Consider the following 23,895-nt stretch of genomic DNA (forward strand, 5'->3'; position numbering starts at 1 on the left):
TAGAACCTAATTAACAAAAGAAAGTTTTATTTTTTTGTTAACTACTTAGTCAATTAATTTATTCCATTAGGTATTTGATAATTAAAAAACCTTAATAAACGTTTTAATAAATAAGTAAGTTAGAACCTTATTAATTTTATAAAGATTACGAGTGCCAACCCTAACACTCAGTTGAAGTGTAGGTATTTAACTCGCCGAAAGGGCTAAGTTTCCGTACTGCTTTAGCTCATATATATACTGTGGTATTAACTATCTTCGTAGTAAAATTGCTACGGAGCACTACGGGCTTGCTACGAATACATTTCGTAGCGCGGCCGTAGCTGGCTGTTTGAATTTCGTAGTTCTTACTGTTTACCCATCAATATTTAGTGTTTTTTCAATATTTTATTCAGCTTTAAATTGAAAAAGTGTTTTATTTTTGTATCCAAATAATGCTTGGAGCGTTTCAGTATTTCAAAATTTAAATATTTTGTTATAAACAAACTTGAAACTTAACCAAATAGTTTATTACGTTAATGTTACCAAATATTGGATGGGATTGAAATGGATTATTTAAGCGTTGTGGTTATTTTTGTTTAATTAAATTATATGCGAATTAATGAATTGGCTTGTATATACGTAATAGGTACACAGACACAAACACACTCATCACTAAATAGATACCACAGATTCTACTTGAAATCTAAGGCTGTGTTCATCACATTAACGCGAGATCGGAACGGACTATGCTTTATAGTAAGAGTATAAAATATTTCGTTAATATCTCGGTCCTTTTGTAAGTGAATTCGAGATGATTTATATCGAACTATTCGTGATTATAATTGAAGAAAACATGTCTCGACGATCCGCAACGCAACGACTCTAGCGTGACAATCACGATTGAACTAGCATTCTTATACTGATGGCCTTCGTGCAAAGCGTTTGTCGTAGCGTCTTGTCGCGTCGCGTCGCGTAAATTGTCGCGCGACGTATCGTGTGTACTGTGAACCGGGCCTTACACCACTCAAACCACAATCGCATTGCATATCCGGAGGTCCGTCGACCAGCCCCATCAATTAATGGCAGTGGCTCTGTTTCATTATACTCTGCCTAGCCCGATTCAAGTTGTATTGATACTTGTCCTTACACACCAAAGCGTCTTATAGAACGCATTTGTAAACGTGATTGATTAAATTGAGCTTTGACATCTACAGGGTGTTAGGTAAATGGGTATATGAGCCGACACTAGCCCATGTTAACATGGTCATATAAATGGTATGGTGAAGTCAGAAATTTGATATCATCATTTTAATTTTTTTAATGTTCATACAAAATAAATTTTATAAAATCCGATTTGTCAAATCAAAAATATTTTATTCAATTTAGACCACTAGTGGCAATCGATTTTATCGATTTTGTCTATACATTTTGACGTCGATAAAAGTTATCACTTCGCATCTTAGGCCTACAGATTGCTCGTTTGTAGTTTACTAGCTTTTGCCGATGACTTTTCACGCGTGGATTTCAGGAAACTTTATCTCAAAATCATGAGAAAAAAATAGAAAACTATCTCGGTGATTATTTTGAAAAATCACACTATATTTTTATATTGTATGGATATGAATGTGTATTAAAACAACCCATTCCCATTATATTAGGTTCGCCGTAGTCGGGTGATCAAAGCCTTCCGCTGTGCTTTCAATTACGTAGGCCATAAAGTATGAACTGTCTTCGTAGTAAAATTGCTACAGAGCACTACGGGCTTGCTACGATACATTTCGTAGCGCGGCCGTAGCTGGCTGTTTGAATTTCGTAGTTCTTACTGTTTACCCATCAATATTTAGATTTTTAATGTTCATACAAAATAAATTTTATAAAATCCGATTTGTATGAAAAATAAAATAATTAAAATGAAGATATCAATTTTCTGACTTCACCATACCATTTATATGACCATGTTAACATGGGCTAGTGTCGGCTCATATACCCATTTACCTAACACCCTGTATACTAAATTATAAATGCGAAAGTAACTTTGTCTGTCTGTCTGTCTGTCACGCTTTCACGCCTAAACCACTGAAGCGATTTTGATGAAATTTGGCATGGAGATAGTTTGAGTCCCGGAAAAGGACATCTTAGGTTAGTTTTTATCCCGGTTTTTGAAACAGGGACGCGCGCGATAAGGTTTTTCTGTTACAGGCAAAATTCCACGCGGGCGAAGCCGCGGGTGGAAAGCTAGTGTAAGTATAAATCCTCCATGAGGGATGGGTTAGCTAAAGCATTGGCAACATTTTTATAATACATGGAGGGGAGCTACCCTAAAAAAAAATTTTCTACTAATTTTATTTTACTGTTTTGTCGGCGTGATTAATAATTAAAATCTCAGACGGACAGACAGACAGACGGACATAACGAAACTTAAAGGTTTTGTTATCAGGACTTCGAAACCCCAAAAATTACATGTCCTTACTTGCCTCAAGACATGTCGTCTTGTATAACATTTATTTAATAGAACCTCAAGCAATGCTTTTAAAATTTCCACCACCACGATACGGAGTATGACAGGCGACGTCACTGAAATCCAATATGGCGGCTGACGTTATACAAGATGATAGTTTTGTAAGATTTTACGCCTAAGTGGCACCAACGCAACACATCTACTTACCAATTTTTTTATAAATTTAATAAAGTGATATAAAATATCTGTAGTACACAATCTTTGGAAAATCTAGTACGGTTCACAAAGTTCTTTATTCAGTACTACACTATTTCAAAGTGACAAAGAATACTTTGTGCCTTGGTTCGATTCAAGTGAGTCCTTTGACAAAGTGAAATAATCCATTGGACTTAGAGAAAACAACTTTAGTATTTCTGCCAGGGCTTGTGTTCTTAAATAGATTTGTTAAGTAGGTATTACTTTGTCTGTTTTCTTGCCGTTAAAATGTTTTTATTTTTCTCAATTATAATGAAACTTTCGCATGTGATTACTTAAGAAATAATAGATTTTACACCATCTACTTATTCGATCAAAATTAAGAAAGATTTTAAAGGATATTTTAACCCCTCGTGGTAAGCCAAATATGCTTGTGTCACGAGTTGATTCACCACAATAGTCGAGCTGACGGACAAACTCAGTTTCAAACAGACTTCCACATGGTAATATTTATAAAGTCAGTGCTGCAGACGATAAACTGAGTTTATACTTCTCAACTTCTCATTTTATTTTCGTACATTTATATCATAAGTGTGGAAACACCCACGCGAGAATCAAGTAACGAATAACGATGTGTAATGCGTTGCCGCTCCCGTGATTTGTATTTCCGTAACGATATGTAGTTTAAACCTGAGCTCTCTAGCTCAAATATACTCGTGGTCGAGGATTTCCGCGTTCAAATTGAGACTATTTTATTTTTAGATCTCAACTTATTTTACAGTCTAAATTCTGACAAACTTGTTACAGGTCGTTATAAATTATTCTGATGAATAAATGAAATTGTGAACTCTGTCAGTTTATAATATAACGCGTTAGATTGTAAAACTAATAGTGGGTTAGGTTAGGTTAGATTGTAATTTAACTACGTCAGATTATAATCTGACGGAATTCACAATTTTACGGTGACATAAACACAACACAGCTTTTGCTTCAAAGTGCAACAAAGAACCATTTATGCGCACAAACTTTCCCATTGATATTTACATAAAAGGATCACAAGCCTAATATCAATCAACAGTCACAAATGTAGGATTATTATACTTTTATACTATGCCCTTATATTATGTGCATAAAAGTCCAAAGGATTACATACAACATACACAATTAGTATATCTAGAAAGAATGATCAAAATTACAGGCATGATACATAAAATAGACGTCGAAGGTCTACCCCATAGGTCTCTAAGCAATTCAACGCAACCCCCATTGAATATTCTCCTGCAATTTATGTAAATACCGTTTCTACTAGACAACGTTTTTCACATCAATCTGTTTTTCATAAAAAATGCATCACGAAGCATGAAACCATGCATTCTGCACATCAAATGTGGCAAATGGCTTTTTGTGTCTTTTATGTTGCTCTCAGTCTACCATTGGCCATTATTATTAAAGGTATGAATCCCATGAAATTTTCTTCAAGAATCTATGTGATTTTTGAATCAGTAAGAGTAGGCGCACACCGTTGATTTTTCGTCGGCCGATAGTTTAGTCGGGCAGTTGATCAGTATGGTCATGTATGGGAGTGGGCACACTACGCCGATTTGATTTGGCCGATTCTTCATACAAATCAAAATCGGGCACAACTATCGGCCAACTAAAAATCAACGGTGTGCGCCTACTCTTATAGCGAGTATTGTCTCGATTTACGTTTATGTAAAAAAATACATAGTTTAGTTAACTCCAAACTTGCAACTAAAATTGTCTCGTCTATTTTCTGTTCGAATTTTCATTGTACAATAGACAAAATTAACCTTATGGTTAATTTCGAACTTATTTGGTGATCGTCTACGCTAAAATAAAATTAAGCCGCCAAATTCGTTTCTAATTCTAAATTCTAACTCGAATTTAGAATCGATAAGTGCAAATCTACTCGTCCGACTCGTGTAACAGCCAGCCGCAAAACTCTAAATAATAAATAACTTCCAACTAAAAATGTCCATGCAAAGATTCGCTTGCTTCGCGATTATCGCCCTTAAGATGTTGTATAACCGTCGATACCGTGTTTTGAAGATTGAATGTAACACGGCTTTTATTTTAGATTGAAAATTAAGGGGAATGGTCGTGCTGCATGAAAGGTTGGTTTTGGCGAGTCAATTTACGAAATTGGGGCAAACAAACCTCGTGTGGATAGTGAGTTGGCCAACGTGTACGTTATTTCATAGTGGGATGTACGATATTAGCGATTGGTTTTGATGCCGCGAGGTGGCATTGGTGATCGGTGATGCAAAAACGAGTGATTAACGCATTTGGTAATTAATATTCTGTGGAGCATGAGTGTTATCTGAGTTTTTCGTAATCAATATCGAATTAATCTTTTTGATAGTCAATTAACATGACTAGATATTTTTAAGTAACGTGTTTTCGGCAACCTGTATTATGTTTCATAAGAAAGAAAGAAAAAACGGACGGTATTAGAATACAAATTTTAGGGGGTCGTTAATAAAAGCACTTACGTTTTTGTTTACTCAAAAATAAAAACATGCCCGCGAGGCAAACAGGCGCGGATGCTGGCTGCATTTCCTCACTAGATAGCAATACCATATTATTATTCTGTGGCAATACTAAGCCTTCCTTTAGGCAAGGAAAGAGCCAGCATTCATTCATATTTTCCGAAATTTTAATTAATTTAGGGGAAATGGTCCGAAACTGTATTTTTTTATTCCGTTCCTAGGTCAAACAATGTATATGTTTAATTCCGCCTTAATAAGTAATGTGGCAATAACAGTCACCAATAACTATAATTATCTATACTAATATTTACATCTTTTGTCTTTTGTGATGTCCATGGCAATAAATGTTTCTTTCTTTCTATTATAAAAAGGTAGTTTGTGTGTTTGATTGGTTAAATTGTAAGGGGTAATCTCGGGAGCTACTGAAGCGATTTTAAAAATTCTTTCACCAATAGAAAGCCACATCATTGCTAAGTGTCATAGCTTACATAAAAAACCGAAAAATTCCAAGCGGGCAAAGCCGCGGGCGGAAAACTAGTTATTTATAATACTTGTACGCGCCAGCATTAAAACCTCATACATTTCAAACTCATGTCACACTATTCTATCACTCATTCTGACAGTCCTTTTTCCTATCCTCTCCCTCCCACCTTCAGTCTCGCTCTCGCATCGCAACGCGCCGCTTCGCCTACCTATCTGGGCGTTTATTACTAAATAAGTATCCAAAATAAACCAATTCAAATAAACACAAATCGCGCGCTAAACTCATCTCAATAAAAATTCAAGTGTTTGTGAAAGTGAAAGAAGAACCAAGCTTGGACCGTCCTGTGGAGTCTGCTCAATCGAAGGTATCCCATCCCATTCCTATCCCAATCTCCTACAATACTAATTACTTAAAACTAAAAAATAAACTAGCACTTATAAGGGTCTTAATCAATCTCAATTTACCAGACCCTCAATTTTAAGAAAGATTCCCAAAACCCAAAACTTTAACCCTAGACTACGCTTTTGACCTAAACCTTAAAAATGCTTTAGTCCCTCCATTATCCCCAAACTACATGTTACTATCTAACGTGCAGTTTAACATAATTTAGATTGCATTTTATTCCGCCATTTTGGCTCTACAATTAGTCTTCATTTTAATTACCAATCAGGGAGTCATTTTACCGTACTTGATACTGAAGCTAGGAGGGATTATGCCATTTAGTCTACCCAGCCATGGCTTAATCGGGAACCGAACCTTGCACGTTATAGCAGCCGATAATTCAATTACCCTTTGGTGATAGTATTTTGTTATAAGACTCAGCAGTTTGTGTTTGAATTATAAGTGACGTTGAACATTGGTTGTTTTGTTAAAATAGACGACGTTTGACAAAATTAACCGACTGTCAGAAAAGTTTTTTTTTACTTCAGAGGGCTTTTAAATTAATTTAAAACCCTCCGACCCGCCGACATGAGTCGACACCAAAGTTCTTACTTTAAGCTTGGGGTTTAAAGTTTCTTATTTTTTAAGTTTCACAAGATATTGGTCTATGACTAAAGCAATAACAATCAGTCCAGATTTAATCATTACTCATTCCAGTTCTATCTGACTGCATAATACGACCCACGCTAACACAACTCTGCAGCGAGCGTCATTAAAAATCAGTTCCAACCCGGCATAGCGTCAATTTCGTTTAATTAATACGCCGGCACTATTGCATCGCGGCGGTCTTGTAAATACCGCGGTTAAAAACTAACCGGAAAGTTATCCAATAAACTGGGAACACAAACTTGTGTGAACGCGTGAAAGGGCGGTGACGCGCTGTGGGGCCAATTTCAACAGTGTAAACTCGCCTTTTTGAGTGGAAGTGCACACCATAATGGAATAGCGCAGTCAGTAAGCACGCTCCGCTATATTTTTTTTAAGATTATTAGTAATCATCATCATTAGTAAACAAATTAGTATACCAGTCAAGGTCTAGTAATATTTAGCAAACACAAATGCATGCAGGAGAGTGACATTTCTTGATCTATATACATGTAATGGAATCATGTAGAATATTATGTCACTATGATTCGACGTTATAAAATCACATTCCATCCAAAAACGAAGTTTACATTTTCCTTACTCGAGACATGAGTTCAATAAGTACAGATTGTTTTCATTTTCTAATTACAGTCTCAAGTACACACTCCGTTGTTCTTGATACTCGAGTTTTTCCCAAAACAAAACATATTGTTCGCAGCATCCACTTGATTCTTTTAGACGCCAATTAGCCTTCGTAAGTATAATCTTAGTAAAATATTCTGAACAATAAACATACCGTCTCTAAGCAAATAATAACCTAATGATGTACTTCAATTTAAGCTGTTTACTGATTGGGCGTTTCTTAGAACCATATTCATATGTATATGATAATATGAGTGGAATTAATTCTGTTTGTTTGTTGTTTTTGCATCTAACCGATAATGATAAATTGGTACAAATATTGACTGGGCACGAGGACATGAGATTCTCTTGTAAAAATAATGAGATTTTGATCACAAAACCGAGTCAAGTCATTCTTAATTTTCATGTTTGTTAACAATAGGGCATTTCTACGGAGACGACCGATTGACCTACTGGGGCGAAAAAAGTACCTTTAAAATTGAAGTACGGTCTTGAAAAAAATCACACGTATTTATAGGACTCTTGACTTGATGGAGAGCATATTTAAAAGACCGCCAGGTTTTACATCTCGCCTTAAAAAAATATGAAAGTTCAAAAACGGGCGAAATTTGGCTTAAAATGGAGTGTCCGGTTTCCAGAATTTACTCGTTTTTGCTTCATAACTTTTGAAATAATAACTTCCCCATTATGATACCCACATTCACAGAACAAGGGATAGTTAATAAAGCCATATATATGAGTTTCTTTATTGTAAGTCCTTGGGTTTGACTACAGTAACACATTTAAATTTTGTCCGACGTGTGTGCCTCAATTCCGTGATTTTTACTTTTGTGCTCCTATATCACTAACTACGCACAGTACGAACGCCCTCGACTGATTCCCACAAACTAGCAGTTGCGCCCGAATTTTCGAGTAGTGTAAAAGAGAGATTTGTCGCTTTGAGGAGCATTTTTCAGAGGTTTGAAATCACTAAAAAATTTTGGTCACTGGTCATTTCTCAAATCGGTGTGCGAAATTAATAATGTTCAGGAAGTATTTAATGAGATTACTGCTGAATTAATTGAGTGTTTAAGTGATATCTGCCATTACGTTTTGTAGAAATTGTTGTAATGTATAATATTTTCGAGTAATTTGATGGATTGTGATATTTCCTCAATTCCGTGGATCTCAATTCCGCGGAATATGGGGCATCGAATTGAGAAAACGTATACACCGAATTGATATTAAATGAAAATGGAGACAATAAATTGTTTGTGTATCTTAAAATGTTAATGAAATCAGTCTAACATAATAATAGGATGAACTAGCAATCATTGGGCACTACCAGTCATAAGACAGAAGACAATAAAACATTTTTATTGTGGTTTCTTCAAAAAGAATGCACTGCTACTGCTATCTTATCAAAATAATATAAAACAATAGTTCAAAAAATTTGTAAACGATGTAAGCAGAAGTTTGAAAATATGTACTTTAACTTATCGCAACGATTTTGAAAATAGAATGTTTGTCTATAACATTTTTATATTTTTTTAAAATCTATCTCATTTGCTCATTTCTTTTTATACTAAAGAGTTATTGTATTTTGTATATAATTTAATAATTATTGGTTCCACAAAACACAATAATAAGTTATTGAGTTATGGGTATTTGCTGTCCAATAATTAATAGTTTTTTGTTTGAAAACTAGATAATGGACAGGTAAAACGACAACTCTGTTCATCATAACTTAAAGAGCAAGAGGCACAAAAATAATGGGATATGTTTGAAATCGTTTTTTACTAATTGATAAAATTATTTTCTTTCAATATAATTCATTATTTTATTTTTCGTTCGTTCGTTTCAGCCAAATGACGTCCACTACTGGACTAAGGCCTCCCCAAGGATGTCCATAGCAGCCGGACGTGCGCTGTCCGCATCCAGGTTCTTACCTCGATCTTCACCAGATCGTCGGTCCACCTAGTGTGAGGCCTGCCCACTGGTCCGTGGTTTCCATTCGAGAACTTTTCAGTCCCAACAGCCATCATCTGTACGAGCTAAGTGCCCCGCCCACTGCCACTTGATTTTTGCAATTCTGCGGACTATGTCGGTCACTTTGGTTCTCTTGCCGATCTTTTCATTTCTGATTCAATCACGCAGGAAAATTCCGAGCATAGAACGCTCCATTGCCTTTTGGGCCTTCTTATTAGGCTCATAGTAAGCGACCACGTTTCACATCCATACTCCATCACTGGCAACACACACTGGTCGAAGACTTTTGTCTCGAGACACTGTGGTATTTCAGACGTGAGATCAAAGTTGGACCTACCTATCTGGACTCTTTGTCCCAGATATACACAATTGTCAACAACTTCAAGTGTAGTCTCCAACCTTCAGAGGAGTGGGTGAAACACGGACATTTGACATGATTTTTGTCTTGTCCATGTTCATTTTGAGACCCAATTGTTGAGAGGCTCTGCGGAGGCCATCGAGCATTGTGCCTAGATCTTCCAAGGTCTTAGCCATGACTACGATATCGTCCGTGAATTGGCTCCTTGGTCTTCTGTGTAATCTGCCGTAGCGTACCTGTGTGTGTACCATAATACTAAAGTCTTTTCAGAAGGCTGGAAGTCGTCGAGTCTGCGAGCGAGATGATTCGTAGGGACTCTCGAAAACAGCTTGTAAACACGCCTCAGAAGTGAGATGAGTCTATAATTTTATCACCACACTTTTGTGTCATGCCGAATGCGTTTTTCCTTCGAGGATGACGGAATTGAACTGCTTCTGTAGAGCCTTTAGTACCGGCGAAGCTCAGCCGTGATGCCGTCAACACCCGGTGCCTTGTTGTATTTCAGCTGTTTGAGAGCTATTTTAATTTTATACAAACTGACGTCCGGTATATCTTCGGTATAGTGTCAGGTCAATCTAGCTCTTGGGTTTTGCTATATTTGTTTTATGTTTAAGGTTAAGAATAAATAAACTAAGAGGAGACCCTGTGTTATGTATTTATTTTATTTAAATATAATTTTATTTTTATATAACTTTAATGAAATAAAATAATATATAAAAATTAAGAATGATTCATAGTTCCTTATTAAAAAATTAAACATATTGATTAGGATTTTTGTTTAATTCCAATGGATATTTCAGACAATTAAACCTAAAATTAACCATCTAACTAATAGACCAGCAGTCAGATATCAAAAGTTTTAGGTATTTATTATTTTGATTATTGAAATACATTATGTATTTCTACATAATGTCATCAATTCTAAGTTCACGGAGCGATTTTTAAATTTGGAGATTCATTTCTCAATTCCGTGATTCATTTTCACAATTCGGTGCTCTCTCAATTCGGTGCTTAACTATTCTCATAAACCACTTCACAATATTTAGTGACAATGCTATTTTTACATTCAGAATGGAGTAAACTTTATTTTTTTGTATTGAAACTACTTAAAAAACTAAATATAAATTTTAGCACCGAATTGAGAAAAATAACACCGTGCTGTAGAAATGCCCAATACTTATATTTGTGTTTTCATCTAATCTATAACATAGGAAGGAATTCAGTAGAGGTCATAAAATGCATTAACGTTCCACGCGACATACCTACATTATACATATTGAATCTTCGTACGCAAAATGCGCGACTCCGATGTCACAATCGAATGTTTTAGAATACGATGTATCAAATACTCGTAACAAAGTCGCCTCATTATTCAGTCTGCTGTGACAGTGCGCCGCTGGACGTAATCCGCCACTAAGCACGATCTTTGAGGTCGTCGATCCATCGAGAATTCATGGATTCAAATCACCTACCACAGCTAAAAGTAGCAAGTCTACCGCCCTGTAGTCAGTCCAATAAACCGGTAATCTGCATCGCTCTACCGTTTTTCAGACGATCCATCTTGAAAGTCACAGGCTATTCCGAGCTAAGCTCTAAGTGGGATGGCATTACGTTGTTTACCAACTTTTACAGTCTTCCCACGTTAGATTACGAGTATTACGTTTAAAATAAAGGGCAATTGATCGATCAAAGGTGACCTGCCCTCCGCAAGCGTCTCGATTACATTTTGAATGTCTTAATAAAGCGGCCATGATTGTTATGTAACGCCAATTTTTAATTATCGAAGTTTAGGAGGTGTTGATGAGAGCGATTCATCAGAAAATTACCATTTTAAACTTATTTTAATTTTACGGTCCTTAATAAGATTTATTGGTAAATGTATTATTGACTCTTTATTTGGGTCATATGGCGTACCGGAAAACGCAGCGTGGGACGTCCACCTACAAGGTGGACCGACGACATCGTAAAGGTAGCTGGGAAGCGCTGGACGCAGACCGCTGCCAATCGATCAACATGGAAAGCATTGGGGGAGGCCTATGTTCAGCAGTGGACGTCCTATGGCTGAAATGATGATGATGATGATGATTTGGGTCATAAAAACCAGCGATATTAACTTCACTACATAAAAATTGCACATTATTATCATCATCATCATCATCAACAGCCCTTTACAGTCCACTGCTGGACTATGAGCCTCCTCTACTATGGAGGGTTTTGCCATAATCTCCACGCTTGGCAGGCGGGTTGGAGATCGCAGTTTAAAAGATTGATGTTTTTCAGAGAGCGCTGCTGCCTGTTCTCTGTTTGATGTGTAGTCCCTAAGTCACCCGCGGGAAGAGTAGGGGTTGGTGACATATTATTATATCACTTCCATAACTATTTACCTATATGTTCATTCCTATACCTAATACTAAGCTTATTCCCAGAGCCGAAAAAACTTGTTAGTGCGAGAATAACAGTTCTGTATTCGCGTACAAACAACTATTCATAGTTCCAAACTAGAACAACAAACTAATAATTGAATTGAAATCCTAACCGCGTTGAAATGTCAATACCAGTTGTAATAACTTACTTTCTGGTTGACGTCACAAAAATACAAAATCCAGATTCAACCAGCGGGGTTGTTGTTGTTAATTTAAATGTCAAACATGGCATGGTTCAATTTTGTTTTTAACTACAATTTAATTTAACAAAATTTAAGGCTGTATTGCTCCATCTTACTTTAACAGTAATTATTTCAATAACCGGTGCATTTTGTATAGTTTGACAGATTTTTGACGTTTGTTAAAGTCAAAGTTAGGGATGTTATTGATATGTAGTTTCGGTTATGGATACGGTTACGGATATAGGAATAATATTATACCGGTTTCGGATACTTAGGGTGACATCGAATAAAAAGTAATAAAAAATAAAAATTAATACTAGATGGCATTATAAAGGTACATCAGGCTGTACCTGTGTGTTCCTTTACATATAATTCTATACAAAAAACAATTTAAACTGCCTACATCCGAAACTATGCGAAACTTTTGAATCGGTTATGGTTACGGTTTCGGATATTTTTTATTACGGATATCTGAAAGTTTCGGTTACGGTTACGGATATCCATAACATCCCTGGTACATAAGATGGTGCAACTCAGCTTAATACTTTTTTTAAGTTCTGGTCACTTGTCTAAGTCTAAGGCTGAGTTGCACCACCTTATTTTAACCGTGACTATAACCATAACCGGTGTTTTTTGAGTTTGACAGACTACACATTTGTGAAAGTTCAAGTAAGGTGGTGCAACCCAGCTTTAATATTTGTCTTTAGCAGTAATAATGTGAAAACTAAGTTAACTCTACCATACAAAGTAGAGAATAGGCTATCTATTTACATTTAACAAAGCTAAGAATTGCCCAAGAGACCTTTCATTTTAGGTCAATTTTAGTTAATTAACTTCTTAGCTTACATCAATTATTGTTTTAGTTCCAGAGATTTGGTAAGACGGAGTTAGAAACGGATTTACTTAGTTCTTAGTTTTCTCAGTTACATAAAGGAATGACAATAAAGACTGTTTTACACAAAATCCATTGTTTTGATCAAATATGAAAATTTTATTAAGGGCGTAAGATCATTCATTAAACTTAGCAGGAGGGTAGTAAGTTCAATTGTTGAAATCGTACGAAATGAAATTGAACATTTATACTGATAATGTAGGTACAAACATTAATCGGAACATTTATTGAACAGTCTACTAACTATTAAAAGCCTATTTGCAAAAATAAATGAGTTTTATGAATTTAATATCGAGTTTACCCAAATGCCATTTAGCGATTGTAGATGTCGACTAACTTAGTGTAGGAGATTTGGGATAGGAGTGGGATGGGACCTTCGATATAGCAGACTCCGCAGGACGGTCCACGTTTGGTCGTTTCTTTCTTTTTTCACTCCACAAACATTTGAATTCTTATTGGGTTGGTTATAGCGCGCGAGACGAGTTATTTGAATTGGTATATTTTGGATACTTATTTCGTATTAACGCCCAGATAGGTAGGCGAAGCGGCGCGTTGCATTGCGAGAGCGAGACTGAAGGTGGAAGGGAGAGGATAGGGAAAGGACTGTCAGAGTGATAGAGAATAGTGTGACATGAGTTTGAATTGTTTGATGTTTTAATACCGGCGCATACAAGATTTACTTTCTACTCGTATTTCATCAGTGAAAATGTAAGTAATTTTAACACAGTTGCAACTTTAAATGCAACTCCGAAGGTGCTGATTTTTTTTGATCTTCGATAGGAATCTAATAATAGAAACATCGACTAGAAGCAAGTATTCAGTTGAAGTAGGGCTGTTACTGATACTAATCGCATTAAAACTTGTCTGTATTCCGTTCTTTTGCTGAAAGCTCTTCGAGAGTCGATTTGTTCAACAAGCTTTAGCTAGTTAAGACAAGCTTTCCTATAAGTTCGGTTTAAAGAATCGTTATTCTCATAAGAACAGGGTAGTTCACTTACATGAGATTATAATAATTTACAACAATATTTGTCTTGTGACGAAGCATGCGCAAAGCCCACAAACAAAAAATAATGTAGGTACATAAATAATTATTAACATTATTTCGAATAAGTAAACATCAGATCTGCAACTCCGTTGACACAAAAATAATGGCCCTCAAACTAACTATCATTTACTCAGGACTAGGTAGGTGTGTAGGTTCCCATAAGTTCGAGTAGCGCGGCGAAAATCCTTCGATGCAGTGTCTCAATTTATACAGTTAATTAACTGGAACTAAGGCGTTTTGGGAGGGGTTATTAATATCATAACTAGTTGTTTAGTACATTATAACTCATATTGCTATAACGCGTCTAAATTATTACATACTCTTTTGCCCGCGGCTTCACCCGCGTGAAATTTAGTTTGTCACAGATCGACATAAATTATCTAATAGCCTTTATGTTATTCTGGGTTATACACAATAATACTGTAAAGTTTCATAAAATCCGTTTAGTAGTTTTTGCGGGAAAGAGTAACAAACATCCACCATCGCATTTATAATATTAGTAAGATTAGTAACGGCTTATGACCGCAGTCTGTGGAGGAACACTATCTGTGGTCGCGATCCTCATCAGTGAGGGAACGAGGATGAAGAAGAAGATTAGTAAGAAGTAAGAAGTGTGGTCCGGTGCATAATGCGTTTTCTGCTAGATTTCTAATCTACCCATATCATATCGAGGTTCGTCTTCGAACTTCGAACATAGGCCCCCTCTTCAACCTTCCACCGACTTCTGTCCCTGGCGGGTGGCCAGTTGGCCTCCAGTTTACTCCAGCCTGTTGCCGGATGTCGTCTGTCCACCGTTTAGACGGTCTCTTCTGCCGCGGGTGTTATTGCGGGGTCTCCAGGACCCAGGGGATTTCTAACATAAGAAGTAAAATTAAAATAGCTACCTAAATATTTTCAAATTTTATGTATACAAATATGTATCATATTGCGTAAATAAAACAGGCTGACTAAATAATACAAAATTAAATAATATTGCTATAGATTGCTTTGGTTCCCTTCAAAGTTTAAGTGAGTATCCAAACATATCACTTACAAAGTATGAAAAACAAGTTAACTCAAAATATGTACAAAGGAGATGCAACTTTGAGTGCATAATCAAAAGGTGCCAATTAGCTTTGATCGAGATCTCGCGACCGGAATTTACCGGAAGCATTCAGTGGTGCCTTAATTGGCGACGTGGTTTTGTTTCAGGACGTTCCCGGACTATTTACATTAAGGAGAGAAGCAATTAAAATTTCATAACATCGTTGATTGCAATTGAATATATGTTTTATTAAAGTAAGTAGTATTAATGGACTTACGAGTACCTACATATTTAACACACGTTATAAGTCCCAAAAAATAAAAGATAGAAATATAAAGAAACATAAATGATCGTTTGATTTCGACGAGGTGCGAAGGATTATCAAAAATCAAAATCAAAAATATTTTATTCAAGTTTAACCATTATTTCAATCTACTATAGCTCGCACCATGTTCCTAAATTAGACTTGTGTGCAGTATATTTTTCTCTTATGTAATCTATAGCCGTCAGCCGATCGTTATTGGTGAATATATGTCACTATATTCACCAATAACAGAGTAGACGAAAACAACTCGTAGTGCTTTCATTCGAGGCATACACGCGAATTCTATTGGGGACGTAACAAAGGCACGAAAAACAATACTTTTCAAATATCACTTATAAACCCCGGCGCATCGCAAAAGCTTCCAAAAATACTATTAAAAGCTCAAAGCTTTCAAAGGCGAATCCAACAATAAAACGCGGTACTTAGAATCCGGGCAAACGTTGTCGTATCAGTAAAGAGAATTAAATTCATAAAACAAAAAGGGAAAAAACTATTTTGTACCTTCATCCAAAAAAGAACAAAAGACATGCAGCGAGGATCAGGGGGTATACGATTGCACATAAACACGCTGTGTTAGTAGGAATGGACAAAGGGAAAAATTAAATAAGTTCGTCACACAGCCATAGCTGTATCTGTTAAGCCGAATGAGTCGGGGGTGACTGGGGTCGAAAGGGGGTGGCTTCCACCCTTCCTATCAAACACCGTGTTGAAGCGCTCGGGATGCAATGGGTTAGCAGTACAAAGGTACTAGGTATTAAAATACAGTATCGTTATATGAATTTTTGGATGCGAATGAATAATTTTCGAATGGAATTGGAAATTGGGAATCCTTTATTTGCATATCTCTAGAGCTCAGTGCATCTTTCATCTAGGATTAGCTCACCGGTGGCTTAAAATGTCAGTTTGTGTGCAACTCCGATAGTTTTAAGCTGGTTAGCCTTATCATTGATCAGGTTTACGAAAGCAGACTCGAGGTGTCCGGATCGTTTTGAGATCAAAACGATCCGGACACCTCGAGTCATCAAACATCTGAATATCTACTCAGATGTTTGGACTTTTCACACAACTCGTTCATACAAAAGACATTATGCGAGTAGAGTTTCAATTAACCCTAGTCATATGCATGGTAAGAGATGGACTTGGTCTTTATTGATCCGGAGATTCTGAGTTTTGTTCTCAGATCAAAAGTAGATATACTTAGGTACTACTACTAGTACTACTATCCAATTGTTTATGACATTTGATTCGAAAAGACTACCACAGTGAATAATAATAATTTACAATCACATAAGCACTTACCTACTTTAATAATTTTCTCAAATTCAGACATTTTAGAAAAAGCTCTCTAAATTTTCAATACTAGCGGCCGCCTGCGACTTCGTACGCGTGGATCCCGTTTTACACCTTTAGAGATGCCTACATCATAACATCTACCTGCATGTCTTTCAGCCCGATCCGTCCAGTGGCTTGGGCTGTGCGTTGATACATCACTATGTCAGTCAGTCAGTCAGTCACCTTTGAGTTATATACAGGGTGTTACTTTGCATTCTTGCCATATTTACAGAGTTTACTATATTACTGATACTGAACACAAATCCGTAAAAAAATAATGCCTGAAAAATTTTTTTTTTAATCTTGAGTATTTTATTTTATCGACAATCTGTTAAACACACCACTAATTATCGTAACGCATGCACATCACTTGTTGGCGATGGCGATGGAGACTTTTTTACTTTTTATTGTATTTTTAAATATCTTTTGCAATCTGTTGTCTTTAAAATGTCTTTTTGACACTTGTAAAAAACTGAGAAATCCATCAATCACAAATCACGTTATAAATATAGTCTATCCAATATAGCTTGATTAGAATGACGGCTGTCAAACGAATGTGACTAGTGATGGGTATGTTTCGTACGGTTCACATAGATGTATCGATAAGTTTTCGAAAAAATGATATGAAAAAATGCACCCAATTTTTCTTCATATATCTTTATTCATAAAAATGACAATTATGATTTAAATTTAAAGACAGTAAAATTTAAAATTCATGTCAAGGGTGTACAACCTAAGTCGTAGTCATTATCATCAGTGTTCTTCAGTGGTTTTTTCCTCTCGCTAGAGGGCGGTGGGCATCTCTTCTAGAGCAACGGTGCTATGAATACCCAAAAAATTACCGGTGATTGATTTCCGATGTTTGATTATATTATTTAAGAATGAAATATTTTTTGGTTTTTAATAGTGAACATTTAGAAAAACGCATAACTTGACTTAAATAATGTTAAAAAATGAGTTAGAAAAAAATTTTGTTAAATATGTTAAAAAAATAGTTTTAATTTAATATGACATTTGTCGATATGTCCCAACACTAACATTTTTGTAACTCGAGATAACCTTGTAGAGACGTCGTTAATACTCTAGCTTGATTTTTATAATTTCGAATTACTACTTATTGGTGTAATTTAACGCTGCATTTACACGAAATTATCATTTTTATTGGAAGCACTGTCGTCGAAAATATTGTTTGTAGGTCAGACGTGAATTATTTCTTGTCCGCCAATATTTTGCTCTCATTGATCGCTACTACAAAGTTATGTCGTTACTTTTGATGACAGCTGTCATTCTAATCAAGCTATATTGGATAGACTATAATACAAAAATGACTGAAGTGTATTCAAACAACGAATAATTTAATCAAAATGGTGCTTGGAGTGTCTGCAAGACGTCTTAGACGAAATGCTTGATGACGTACCCTTAGCGTTGCACCAAATGCTCTACTACCAGCAGGATGGTGCTCCCCCACAATAAGGACGTCAAGTGCGCGAATAATACGTTTGGTGAACAGTGGATTGGACGAGGGGTCCAGTAGCTTGGCCACCACGATCCTCGGACCTGACACCAATGGATTTTTGGAGTGACTTGAAACGACTGGTATGCGCAGAAGAGATAAACAGTGTAAACGCGTTACATGAAAGGATTGTTTTAGTGAAACTGTGATACAAAACGTTTATGTGTTGCGAAAACTAAAGCGAAAAACCTACGCTTCGCCGTGCTAGACTGTGCCTTCATCAGAACGGAGGACACTTTGAACACTTGCTTCGCAGTACGTAAACTTTGTAAGTAGGAACTTATGAATAAATAATAATTAATTGTGAATAAGGTGATTTCATTTCATACTTAATTTATTAATTTGTAAAAATAGGGTACAATGTTGTAAATTAATTGAAACCCTATTAATTATTACGTATTTTTGACGGTCCTAAGCCCGTAAAGTAGAAAGGAAAATCTGAAATCAACTGAAGAGTATTTTAAAATAGTTATTATGATTGGATAAAAAGGCTGGTACCCAAAGCCATAAAATTAAGAACTAGGCCACGCCTACTAGGTATATTCCACTTGCACCTGTAGAACGTGCGAGACAAAATTGGTTTATTCCAATTTGTACTGAAAAACCAAATTCACTAAAATCTTAGTGTACTTTCTTTATGGGAGTCTCTTGTTTATCTTAAATAATAGGTATTGTTACCTACTTTTATCTCTGTGAATATGGCAAGAATGCAAAGTAACACGGTGTATATTTAGATTGAATATCAATCTATACTTATAATAAATCTGTAGAGAGGTCAATTCTGTACATGAAATATATTTTCAAAATAACTATCAGAGGGTGATTAGTGATCGATACTGATGCCAAAAATGCAATCAGTAAAATTTTTGTCTGTCTGTCTGTCTGTATGTTCCCTATAGAAACAAAAACTACTCAACGGATTTTAACGAAACTTGGTACAATTATTCTTCATACTCCTGGGCAGGTTATAGGATACTTAGGAATTCCCACGGGAACGGGCATTAGCGGGAAAATCCTTTTGTATGAAAAATCTAAACCGCTTAAGTTAGACGCTTGAAATATGGCAAGCAGGTACCTTAGTAAACTTAAAGCTTAGTTACTACAGGATATTGCAAAATTCCTACGGGAACGGGAATTAGCGAGAAAAAACATATGTATGAAAAAATCTAAGCCACGTAAGATAGACGCTTGAAATTTGGCATGCAGGTACCTTAGTAAACTTAAAGCTTAGTTCATCATCATCATCATCATCATGTCAGCCATAGGACGTCCACTGCTGAACATAGGCCTCCCCTAATGCTTTCCACATTGATCGATTGGTAGCGGCCTGCATCCAGCGCTTCCCTGCTACCTTTACGATGTCGTCGGTCCACCTTGTAGGTGGACGTCCCACGCTGCGCCTTCCGGTACGCGGCCTCCATTCCAGAACCTTGCTGCCCCATCGGCCGTCAGTTCTGCGCACTATGTGCCCTGCCCATTGCCACTTCAGCTTGCTAATCCGTCGGGCTATGTCAGCGACTTTAGTTCGTTTACGGATTTCCTCATTTCTGATTCGATCTCGCAAAGAAACACCAAGCATAGCAAAGCTTAGTTACAACAGGATATTGTAAAATTCCCACGGGAACTGGAATTAGCGGGAAATTCCTTTTGTATGACTGACTCACTGACATACCCACGCACAGCCTAAACGGCTAAACGTAGGCACTTGAAATTTATAAGGGACGTAGCTTAGGTACCGTAGAGGTGCACTAAGAAAGGAATTCCCGAAATTCCCACAGGAACAGGAATTACCGGGAAAATCCTTTTGTATGAAAAATCTAAACCGCTTAAGTTAGACGCTTGAAATTTGGCATGCAGGTCCCTTAGTAAACTTAAAGCTTAGTTACAACAGGATAATGCGAAATTCCAACGGGAACGGGAGTTAGCGGGAAAAAACATTTGTATGAAAAAATCTAAACCGCGTAAGATAGATGAAGGGGGTAAAACGGGATCCACGCGTACGAAGTCGCGGGCGGCCGCTAGTCTAAAATAAATGTCTTTCGATATTTATCTTGTCATGGATCCCAGCCATCGCTTCACAGTACTAAACATCCAAAACGAGATACGAATTCGTGCTATTCCTCGCGGCTTCACAATTCGTGGTGAAAATTTAATATTTTTTTGGCGTCTGTCAATATTTCGTTGGGGCGCTGGTTTTTGCTTCGCCAGCCCATTGGTTTTTTTCCAAACATTGCACATCGGAAATTGAAGCGATAATTTTTAGTTTCGGCATGTTTCGAGGAACGTTCACTGTGTATTTTGGGAACTCAACATAGTTTAAAATTGGGTGGTTCAACTGGTGTTAGAAAAAGTGTAACGAAAAAAGTATTTTTGATGCCGAATAGATTCCAAATTGTTTTTATAAAAGAAAAATAGGTTAATGAAGATTAAACCTAAAACATTTGTAAGTCCATAAGATATAAAATTTTATAGCCTACTCATCTCTATCTTAATTAAAGCATAAAAATGCAAGCCTCATATCCAATAGGTACAGTAACTAAAAACTGCTGGTAGGAGTGATAGACAGAATGCAGCCAATTCAGAAAGTTATTTGAATAGTGGAAAAGAACTGTGGAAGGGAAGCCGTCCAAATGTGTCAGTTTTCTACCATTCTCTTTTTATCATCAGTCTAGCTCGTTTCAAACCATTTTTTTCAAGAACCGTACCTACCTGTTGCGTACTTGCGTTTATTCTGAATACCGAAGGATATCCAGTTTTGACGAACTAACATTTGGTCAATACAATAAAAGTAGATAGTGGTCTGCTCTCTTTTATTACCAAACTAGCGACCGCCCGCGACTTTGTACGCGTAAATCCCGTTTTACCCCCTTAGGGGTGGAGTTACGTAAAATCCTTTCTTAGCGGATGCGTACGTCATAACATCTACCTGCATGCTAAATTTCAGCCCGATCCGTCCAGTGGTTTGGGCTGTGCGTTGATAGATCACTATGTCAGTCAGTCAGTCAGTCACGTCACCTTTGAGTAATATTAAGAAACAAAAAAATAAAAAATTAAAGTAAACATTAATTGAGCTATTGACTTTTATCCTGTTTCATAAAGCTACATTGTAATTTCCGTACTAAGCTATTAATTACCACACCGTTCTACCATTAGCAGCAATATTCTCCGTTATAATGCATCGTACCACGTCTCTGTGCAACGTGGCGGTTCCCACCGCATCAAGGCTACTTTGACAATTTAAATAGAGTTGTGCCCGAGGTCAGGCATTTTTAAGAGAATTTTTGATTCATGATCACAATACAAGCTTTTTATTTTTTTCTCAGTTAAAAAATAAGTTTTAGGTTGATTCAAGAGTGAAATTTTGTGATGAAACTCTATAGTTAAATAAACCCATGTGTTTATTTGCATCAATAACGATGTGATTAATCAGGGTTTTTTTTCTTCCCTCTAATATTCGCCGAGAAAAACGTTAAACAGCTCATAACCGATTTTGTACCCCACAGCGGTACATCCAGATAGTAGCATTTTATAAAATACTTACTTAGTAATCAGTGCAATTTTGACTAAATATATATGGTCTGCAATCTGCATGTGCAATTCATATGTCCTCTTGTAATATTCTTTATCATTAGTAAAAGATGGGTACTTTTATACTTTTTAAAGTATAATTTATTTACATTTTCATCATCATCATCATCTCAGCCATAGGACGTCCACTGCTGAACATAGGCCTCCCCCAATGCTTTCCATGTTGCCCGGTTGGTAGCGGAGTGCGTCCAGCGCCTTCCTGCTACCTTTATGATGTCGTCGCTCCACCTTGTGGGTGGACATTTACATTTTAAAAATTAAAAAAGTTTCCGCCTAATTCCGCTTTCCGCCCAAGAGCGAGAACTGGTCTACAATACGTACTGACTCTATGATATAGGTACAAGTTAATAGTGTATTATCCACCATTCCCAGAACCGCCCATCATTCGTCACGTTTCACCTCATCATTATTGTAAATTGCCGCGACATATTACCATGAACTCTTGGAAAATTTCCTTATGCATTTTGTACGTCAGCGACAAAATGACGGTAGGACATCAGTCGACAATTATAAACGACGTAGACAATGACATCGTAACATATGAACCGTAATTTTCATGCCAACTGGACGTCGAAACGCAAATAGACAGTTAAAATGGAATACTTAAGTTCGTAAATCACTTTGAAATGCTTTGAAACGTTTAAAAGTTTTTACTCGTAACTGCTTCATTTGTTGACAAGTCGTAGAGCTCCCAGTTCGTAGACAAGTTACTTTTGTTTGTAATAATCTTACTTTTTGTGGTAGACAAACTTTTGCGAGTGCTACTCGTGCTAATCTACTCGAAAGTCAACATAATTATGATATAAGAAGAGGAATAAACATTGAAGAGAATCCTTAAAGGGAAAACTATATTGTGAGCAAATCTTTGACCATATTTTCATCAGGCAATGCCGTGCAGAAAAGCTAGTAAGTTACAAAAAAACATAAAAGCTGCTTCCACAAAACCTCAGCACGATCAGACAAATAAACATATTCTTGGAAATTTTTAACTGCGCCGTCCAGTTCCAAAGTAATCTAATAATCTAATACATAACACATTTTAGGTAACTATACGTAGATAAAGAAAACACCCAGATGTTTGTATTGTACGGTGATCGAACCCGCGACTTCTGGCATGGTGGCATAGCTTACACCATCTCACGAACCAATCTTCGCAGTTCCTTTTCGCCCGCACCTGATACAATATTCAAATACAATTGTAGCGTCTGTAACACACCACCCAGTCACGAAACCATGTCAGCAAAACGTTCAGTACACATCTCTATGTTTACTTGGCACTGTTGCTAACGTGGGAAAGTAAACGCAGACGTGTATTGAAATCATGGAACCGGCAATGAGCAGTCGGGATCCATAATTCGTACGACAAGTCTTTTTGTTAACATTCTTCGGCTATTCTTAGTTCGACCTATTCTAAAATTCTATAAACCGAAGCATTGTTCCTTTCAGATTATAGGCGATTGAATTTTGTATCATTTAGATGAATGAGTTTCATTGGAGTCGGAAGAAAAATGTTCTACGATGAAAGTTAGCTTATTGTTCGGTCGGTGCAGATGTTTTTTGTATTAGAAAGTTTTATTGACTCATGGTTTGTTGGGGAAACTAGATGTAATTCAGATATTTAGAAAAAAATGTATTACACGCAGCTGACTGCTTCAAGCGGTCCGTGTATTGCCGGCCTTTGATTCATTTTCGTATAAATTAGGCACACGTTGTTTTCTAAGTTCAGTCCAATGATGATGATGGTGAGCAAATAATATGTACATATTAAATCTGGTATACATATGTATAGCAAAGACAGTTAATTACTTCGCAATCACGAGTAGTGATTGCCTGGCATGTTTATTGGATCGTATTAAGGTACTCGTACGTATACCCCTCACTGTCAATACCACACCGGAAATGATGCGGGCTCTGCAACGATTTTCGAAATTAAACTGCTTTTATCAAATAA

General features: G+C 36.6%; 1 protein-coding gene across 1 annotated transcript in view; it reads left to right on the forward strand.

Moving 5' to 3' along the window:
• LOC135086957 (glucose transporter type 1) overlaps positions 1 to 23,895 on the forward strand; it is a 137,052-nt gene that overhangs the window by 77,057 nt on the left and 36,100 nt on the right. The window lies entirely within an intron of this gene.

This window comes from Ostrinia nubilalis, chromosome Z, assembly GCF_963855985.1.
Source record: "Ostrinia nubilalis chromosome Z, ilOstNubi1.1, whole genome shotgun sequence".
In the NCBI taxonomy this organism is placed as follows: domain Eukaryota; kingdom Metazoa; phylum Arthropoda; class Insecta; order Lepidoptera; family Crambidae; genus Ostrinia; species Ostrinia nubilalis.